Genomic DNA, 9,163 nt, shown 5'->3' on the forward strand with positions numbered 1-9,163 from the left:
TGAAGATATATATGATATTTCAATGTTAAAACTCAAGCACATCCACATAAACATCCTAAGAAACAGATTGCCCCCTTGTGTGAAAGGTAAGCAAGTCCACACATTTCAGTACCCACTGAGGGCATTGCTGCAGGGTAGTAATTCATTCATGGTGATGATACAGACTTAGGAACAAAAGGTAAAACAACACTTTCTATTTTCTGTACAAGAAGATAAAGGGATTTATGGTTTATCTAGAAGGATTTCCTTCAAAATATGTTTTGAAAATTAAAAGAGAATTTGCTGCTCAAAGGGTAAGCTAGAAACTGGAAACGGTCATTTTGTCCAAAAAAGAGAATGATTAATTATAACGTTTTTTTAAAAAGAGTGAAAAGAATTATAGCAAGATATCAAAAAAAAAAAGGTTGTTTATGTATCTTTCTTCTTTGTCTTTCAATCTTTTTATTTTTTTCTATATTTTTCTCAATTTCTGTTATCACCTGACTAGAAATATTATCCATAACTCTCACCTTTGACAATTTGGAAAGTTGATTTATTAGAAATGGGATATAACATAGTAGAAAAAACAAAGTCATTCCACCTTAACTTCCAGAAAACCCTTCAGTGAAAACAGCTGGCATACTTCTTCTATGGAATTGCAGCATATTCCTTTGCTGAAATAATAAAATATTATAAAATAACTGTGAGTAGGTACAATATTTTAAAATCCACATAGCTAAAGATGTTAAACATAAATTAATTAATTAATTAAATAAAATCCACATAGCATTTATGTATTAAACATTAATTATAAATATACCTGATCATATGCAATTAACTATGAAAACTATTTTTTAAAATATATGTGATTATGTTTCATCTACTATGAAAACTGTATGGAAATTGAGGTAAAACTGAGGTCTGTAATTCTGATTTTTTTTTTTTATAAATTTATTTATTCATTTATTTAATTTTTGGCTGCATTGGGTCTTCGCTGCTGCACGCAGGCTTTCTCTAGTTGCAGTGAGCGGGGGCTACTCTTTGCTGCGGGGCGCAGGCTTCTCATTGTGGTGGCCTCTCCTGTTGCAGAGCACGGGCTCTAGGCGCACAGGCTTCAGTAGTTGCATTAGGCAGGCTCAGTAGTTGTGGCACACGGGCTTAGCTGCTCCGCGGCATGTGGGATCTTCCCGGACCAGGGCTCGAACCCGTGTCCCCTGCATTGGCAGGCGGATTCTCAACCACTGCGCCACCAGGGAAGCCCCTGTAATTCTGATTTTTTAACATCTCCTTACACCAACTACTGCCAACAGATAAACAAAACAAATTGACCAAAAGCCTCATTGTTTAATCACTAATAAATAAGCAAATAAGCAATAGATAAGTAAACAAGTAAACAAATAGATAATGAATGACACTAGAGACAGAAAAGGCACAGAGCTACAGAGAGGTAGGTTGGCCAGGCAGGAGCCCCCCAACCAGCCAGTATCAAGGCCATGCCTTTGGCACAAGGAGCAGCTCTCCTGGCTGGAGGACAAGATTCTGAGTTCCACAGGGTCCTGCAGGAGAACGCCCAGAGCCTGCTGAACGTTAGCCACTTGGACAGCTCTAAGGGTGAAGAGGAGCCGTTCCACTCCTCGCCAGACCTGCAGGAAGAAGCAGTGAGGAGGAGGAAGCTGAGGAGGGTAAGGACGAGGTCCCCAGAGTGAAGAGGGCTGCTGCCCCAGTGACCCTCACCAGGGTCAAGACATGGAAGTAGGCAGCAGGCAAAGCAGCCCCTTACTCCAGAGCTGTGCCACCAAGTTGTGCAAGTGTTCCAAGCTGTCCTGCCCACCACCCAAGGAGACCAGCAAGGTACCGAGGCCAGCAAATTCCAGGTCGTCGACAGTGCTGTGTTCAGTGCTCTGCCCACCTTCTCCATCAGAGCTCTCTTCGGCTGCCTCCACAAGCTGTTGTTTGGAAAAGCCCTGAAGGACAGCAGTCGAGTGCTGCAGCCATCCAGCAGTCCACTGGGTGAGGGAGGGTAGTTCCATGTGGACCTCAAGGCTTACCAGAGCTCAGTCATGCAGTTGGTGGCCGTGGTGCCTCATGCTGCCCACAAGGACGGTGGTCCTGTGGAGCAGGAGTGAAGAGAGGCTGCGAGTGCTGGCCTTCCTGGTGCTCATAAGAGTCTGCGGCGCAAGAAGGATGCCTTCCTCATCCAGCCCTCAACAAACGTACGTCACGTACTTGAGGAACTGCAAGTTCACCTCTTGGAGTGCTCTGCCCCTCCTCAGCTTCATGCAGCGGACCCTAGCCAAGCTGCTTGCCCTGGGCCCCAGTGTCTGCTACCAGCGTGCCTTCCTCTACACCCGCCAGCTTGCCATCCACCTGGGCAACACTGTGACCACGTGCAAGAAGAAGACACACCAGTCAGGGTCTGAGTGGCCCTTGGTGCACTGCCTCTACCTGTGCTGCCGCGCCCTCAGCACTGCCTGCCCCACGAGGCTCTCCAGCCCTTGATTTAGCCCCTCTCTACGAGTTTCTTAGAACTCCTGGGTTTATGTAATATTTACTTTCTACATCAATGCCAGTTATTTCTTTTTTTTTTTTAATTTTTTTATGTTATGTGTATTTTTTTTACAATTTTTATTTATTTATTTTTATTTATGGCTGTGTTGGGTCTTCGCTTCTGTGCGAGGGCTTTCTCTAGTTGTGGCAAGTGGGGGCCACTCTTCATCGTGGTGCGCGGGCCTCTCACTATTGCGACCTCTCTTGGTGCGGAGCACAGGCTCCAGACGCGCAGGCTCAGTAATTGTGGCTCACAGGCCCAGCTGCTCTGCGGCATGTGGGATCTTCCCAGACCGGGGCTCGAACCCGTGACCCCTGCATTGGCAGGCAGATTCTCAACCACTGCGCCACCAGGGAAGCCCCAGTTATTTCTTTTGAGTGTGCTTTTTAAAAAAAAAATAAGCATTTATAAATTTGTTTTGTTTTAAAATCACAACCTCAGCATTATAGCATATGAAATAATGTATTTGGAACAAAAAAGCCACGTGGCATTTCGCTTGCTGGGCAGGCAGCTAGCTAGGTTTACTCACTAGCTAAATGTGCCTCTCACAAATTATTGGGGAAAATGTTAAATCTGCAAATGTGCAATTAGTACTTAGATCAGTGAGGTAATCATTTTTATTTCTTTTCACTGGATAATGAATTGGCTCTAGGCTATTATATTTCTGAGTGCACTGCCTTCTTTTTGAGTCTTGGCCTACGTTTATGAAAACATTTGGGCAACGTACATCTATAATTTTCCCCAACCTTTCACAGCTAGTAAGTATTCTGAATCAAACTTTCAATTCTCTTATTCAATTTATCACACATGTCAGACTTCCTTGAGAAAGCATTTCAACTTTCCTTAAACAGATTATCTTTATTTCAAACAAGGTTTTACTTATTTAAATGATTATTGTTGATAAAATTTTATATGGAATACAAAAAACTTACTCTTATATAACTATTTTGCATTAAGAACTTTTTAATCCTACTCTACCCAGACTAGTAAAGATGCTGCCTTTCTTTTTTTTTTCCTTCAAAAAACATCTCAAAAGCAAATAGCTACAAAAGTTGCCCTTGACAATTTGAATGGGATCTTTAAAATGTAAATATTGAATCTTTACACAAATTATCTCTTGAAAAAGGAATAGTTGTAGGTCCCATTTTACAAATTACGGAATTAGGAGAAGAGGGGGTAGGTAATTTGCCAAGCCTCTTTCTATCCACTTGCCATCTAACCAGCCTTTCAGGATACTGTTGGCCACAGGTTTTATTTTTCAAGTTGAACTTGCTGCAAGTCCTGCTTTATTTACAAACTGCACTACAAAAACAACATGTGACTAGGAAAAGTTACCAGATGCAAACCACCACTTAGACAGTATCTCAGAATAAAGGAAAAAATAAGATAAGAAGCACACTTAACTTTCACATTATTTAAATAATGGTGCTATGTATTCATTCCGCATTAATTGGCCTACCTATTAGGAGATGTTTGAAAACTATTAACATTAAAAGCCCAGGCCATTTTAAATCTTCAATAAAATGTATTATTACATCTAATTTAGATATTTAAATGCTCATGCATTAGTGATCTTTTGCACCTTAAAAATCAATCCCACCTTTAAAAAACCTGATTTCATGGTATGAATCTAAATGTCAAATTCCTATACTTAATTTCATTTATCCTTTCAAAGACAAAGGAGATTTGGGGAGTGGGGGAAGAACACTGGCTAGAAGTCAGGACACTTGACTTTTTGTTTTGAACCTGCTTCTAACTACAGTGTAAGAAAAAGGTCATAGAATCTCCAATGGTCTTTGTCTTCTTCTCACGTGTAAACAAGTAAATGAGTGCTAGAGAATTTCTAAGATCTCTTTTGTCTAATCCATTATATAAAATTATTGTGCCTGCATAAATATACATCTTTCTTTATAAACCCTATCCTAAAACATGTACTTAAAAAAATAGAAGCCAATTTCCTTTTTACTTTACAAAAGGATAAACTACAGAGTTTCTTCTTACATCTACCTCTGGTAGGGCCCTTACTTTATTTATAATCTTTGTGATTTAGACAGAGCTTTTTAATATGATAGCTATCCATCAAACTGCACCTGTTATTGCACCTGTTATAATGATAATTCTGCCTGTTTTTTTTTTTTTGACAAAGAAGCTACATGGTATGATTGCTAAAATGACATAGAGAGAAATAGAATAAGAATCTCATGCCTTCCTACTATTATTCATGACCTGCTTCATGAATGAAAAGAAGTCACTTATGACATTTTCCTGAAGACTACACTTACTGCACCATTTCCTCCACTTGGAATATGCTCCATTTCTCCAAAATGAAATATAGTAACAATCCTGTGAAGGCAAGGAACAGTGGCTAAGGATAATGAATCCAAAAGCAAGATATGTGAGAGTATAGCTGGGAATTGTTCTCTTTCGATTCTGAAGATGGGCATTTCTTCACTGGTCTGCAATTATAATGACAGAATCTATTTGGCTTTCGATGAGCAGAGAGGGAGTTATTAGGTGAACATCAGAAAAAGGTTAAAGGTGTAGAAAGTGCTGTTACTCAGGATGGCAAAGCACCAATGTTGACCTGATTATTTTCATGTAGGGAGACTCATTTTGTGATCACCAGTTGCAGGCTATGTTAGCCAGAAAACTGGTTAGAAACACTATAGGACATTTAATACTGATGGATGCCCATCCCCACTCCCCAGACCAAATAAATCAGGAGCACTGGGCTTGGAGCACAGTAGAGTATACTTGAAAATGTCCTCAGGTGATTCTAATGTGCAACTAGGGTTAAGAAGTAATGCCCTAGAGAAGTGGTTTCCAGACTTGGTTGCGTATTAGATGTTCATGGGGAAACAGAAACAATGCCAGTTCCATCCAGTGATCCTCATTTGTTGGGTATGGCCAAGGTACCTGAAATTTTCACAGGAATACCAGGTACCTGCAGGTGGTTCATGGACCTCAATGGAAAACATTGCCCTGAACATTAGTCCCTAATGCATGCACACTGTGAGGTAAATTTCTGATAACAGAGAACGAAAGAAGGTGTTCATTGGCCAGTCTATTCAGTCAGTTCCTAAATAGGCAAAATCACAGGTTTGAATAAAGCCAGGTATAGTGAATTTATCTGTAAAAGAACAAAGAACAGTCCATTTTAAAATGCAGATTCCTGGAGAAATCAGCCTTTGGGGCATTGGAATCTTTATTTTTATAATCTTCTTGTGCCCTGAAAATATGCCCTGGTCTTGCAGGGATCTCCAGTGCTTCCTCTGAGACTCTTAAATGACTTTTTGAGTAGTTGTAAGGAAGCAACCAAGGTGGCTAGTCTTCCTGTATAGAATAGAAAACAAAGCAAAACAAACAAACAACAACAACAAAACAGGCAATAGGTCTTATTTGAGATCTCTGTTTTTATAAAGACCTAAATCCTGAAAGTGACTTACTTGTCTAGATATACTCATTACTATTTATAGACCCACAATAAATGGGTCTGTGCTTGGGAAAATTTGTGACTAGGAGGCTCTAAGGATCAGAGAAGGGAGAATAAAATTCTAAAATGCTACCAGGCCTAATTGGTCTAGTCCTCCTGCATGTATTTGGTTACTATTCATTTCCAGGGGTTGCGTCAAGAATAGGCATCCCTAGGCTATATCACAAGGTCAAGGTCAATACCTCTAAACTTTAATATATGTGTGAATCACTTGGGCATCTTTTTAATTTTTATTTATTTATTTATCTATCTATCTATCTATCTATCTATTTATTTATTTATGACTGTGTTGGGTCTTCGTTTCTGCGCAAGGGCTTTCTCTAGTTGCAGCAAGCGGGGGCCACTCTTCATCGCGGTGCGCGGGCCTCTCACCATCGCGGCCTCTCTTGTTGCGGAGCACAGGCTCCAGACGCGCGGGCTCAGTAGTTGTGGCTCACGGGCCTAGTTGCTCCGCGGCATGTGGGATCTTCCCAGACCAGGGCTCGAACCCGTGTCCCCTGCATTGGCAGGCAGATTCTCAACCACTGTGCCACCAGGGAAGCCCCTCCTACACATTTTAATTATTACTATATTTCTAAAATCAGTGGAATTCCCATCATTAGACAGATGTTTCCCTCTGCAGTCCCTGTGACCTGTGTTGGAGTGTCTACTTCTCCACTAGAGGAAAAAACACACAGAAAGAGGGAATTGAAGGCAGAGGACTAGAATGAACTCATTAACTCTGTACCAAATTATTATGGGAAAATGAGGCCTCATGAAACCTTTCCACTAGATTTAGGTCTTTTCAATGTATCATCAAGCCAGTGATTTGAAGCACAGTTAATGATAATATGTTTCATTGGTGGTTATTTTGACCCATTCTTGCACTGTCACTTCAGTGGCTCTGAGTGGATGAGATTTCGTATACTGTCTAATAGAAAACCTTAATGCCAGATTTCTCAGAGATTGTTCACATTATTTGAAGTTTATTGGCAAGGACTTCATCCTTTCCGGACAGTGAGGAATTAGCCATGTTCCATGCCTTGGTGCAGTAACCTCCAAGTACTTTCTTCCATATGTAGTCGTAATATTATCCTTAGTTATTTTTGTCTTTTCTTTATATTTGAAAACTGGAAACCATGAAAAATTATCTGAGACAACAAAGCAAAGAAAGGATACATTACATAATGTTAGTAGCAGTTTGGGCTGTATAAAAAAGATTGGAATAATGTGCATCCTCAAAAAGTTGAGAAGGGAAAATATGTATGTGTGATATCTGGAAAACATTTTATGCTGTATCTGGTATTATCATCCTTTTTTCCCTTCTTCCTTTATGATTTTTGCTTTCATTTTGCTCATTTTACTTTTGTTTTATACTAAGAGTAGTTTCTCTATCATGTGAAAATGAACTTTTAGTTAAAATTTTAAAAAATATATATCATCACAGTTACATTACATTGAATAATTCAAACAAATTGCTTAAGTAAATTTAAGCTGCTTTATTCCCTGAATCATTTAGTCAAGCATAATGAAGTTAACCCAGCAGAAGTGTACTTTACTTATGGTTTAAACACAATTGAGACACATTAACATTATCAAGCCCGTGGAAAAAATAATGAATTTTGCTCTTTTATGATGCATTTCACTTCCAACTTCCAAGGACAATTACTGTGCACTTTTGTTTATGATGTAGAGTATTGTCTGTGACACTGGGCCATTTAGAACACTACATTAAATTGAGTATTGTAAATTATTTCCTTTTATTTAGAAGAAAGAAAGACACATTGAAAATAAAATGTAGAGCTTTCTAAATAAAATGGGACTTTATGAGTTTGTTTCCTGTGTTCCAAATTTCTACACTTTTCTGCTATTTCATTTTAAAAGAACTCTTCATTTAAAAGAGTAGATTCCATTTTGAAAATGGGTCTCTGGACCCATAAAAAGCAAAAAACATTTTCATTACCCAAACACTGGCCGAAAATGAAATAGCTGTAAAGTATAATTATATGCATGTACTATAAAACATATTTCTAGTTTGATACTAGTTTCAGGTAAATAAAATTCCCAAGACACATTTGCTTCTGTATTTTGTAGACTTCTTTATATGCTCCCAGCCAATTTTTTCTTTGAAGGATGTTTGTTAGTTTGAATTTAATGCATATAGATAAACTTAATTTCCAATGTCAATAAATTGTATATCAATATGTATTAACACTAAGAGAATTCGGAAACATGACGTGGTATAAGAAATAAGTAAATGCCACATTACTGGATGTCTACAAAAGACTACCTTTCTCCTAACACAATGATGTGTGCATTACAAATAAAAATAATAGTTTGTGCTGAGATAGTTGTCTAATGAATTTCTGAAAATCTCAAATGACTTCAATATATAGATCATGCCTCAAATAGAAGGGTGTTTGCTACCAAATTCCTGGTTGAAAATGCATGAAGAATACTAATAAGTTATTATATAGCAAAGGAAGATAGAGGCCTTCCTAGTTTCTTTGAACAATATAGGCAGCCAGCTTTATCATGCTAGTCCCCAGAGCTATTTGGGGGAAATTTTTCTTTTTCTATAAAATTCCATATGATTCTTATTCTGTGAATACCAACCAGGTCTAGATATGCAATTGCTAAAATGATTGCAGTGTCGGGCTTCTTTTTTTCTTTCAGGTGACACCAATCTCAGTTTTCTTGGACAAGGAGATATGGACTAGATATAGCCTCTCTCAACTTGCTAAAATACTATAAAACAAATATCATAAAAAATCCAGTACGAAAGAATAGATATTGTCTTGAATATTGGAGGACTTTGCATTAAGGCATATGGATCTGGAATAAGAAAATAATCTTCAAAATACAACCATAATTTTTTTCTTGTTGTACCCATTTCCCACATTAAAAAAACCCCAGATTTTCAGGAAAAAAAATCAAAGTGAACACTGCTCCTCCTCCTTTGTCTTTCTTCCTCCTCTGACTCACAGAACAAAGATATCTAACAACAAACCAAACAGGGGAACTCTTTCAATAATGTGTGGAAACTGATTCTGGGGGCAGCTAGAGCACATGTTCCAAAGAGATTTTTATCATCCAAGGTTGGAACCATATGAAATTGCCAATATCTGAATGCTTTTTGCCAAAATGACAGAATAACTCACTTT

At 38.5% G+C, this 9,163-nt stretch overlaps 1 pseudogene; it reads left to right on the forward strand.

Annotated features, from left to right (window-relative positions):
• The first annotated feature begins 1,387 nt into the window (after nucleotides 1-1,387).
• LOC132371279 (nucleolar complex protein 2 homolog) lies at nucleotides 1,388-8,719 on the forward strand (annotated as a pseudogene).
• Nucleotides 8,720-9,163: the final 444 nt, after the last annotated feature.

The sequence above is a fragment of the Balaenoptera ricei genome, chromosome 9 (assembly GCF_028023285.1).
Source record: "Balaenoptera ricei isolate mBalRic1 chromosome 9, mBalRic1.hap2, whole genome shotgun sequence".
NCBI classification, from domain to species: Eukaryota; Metazoa; Chordata; class Mammalia; order Artiodactyla; family Balaenopteridae; genus Balaenoptera; species Balaenoptera ricei.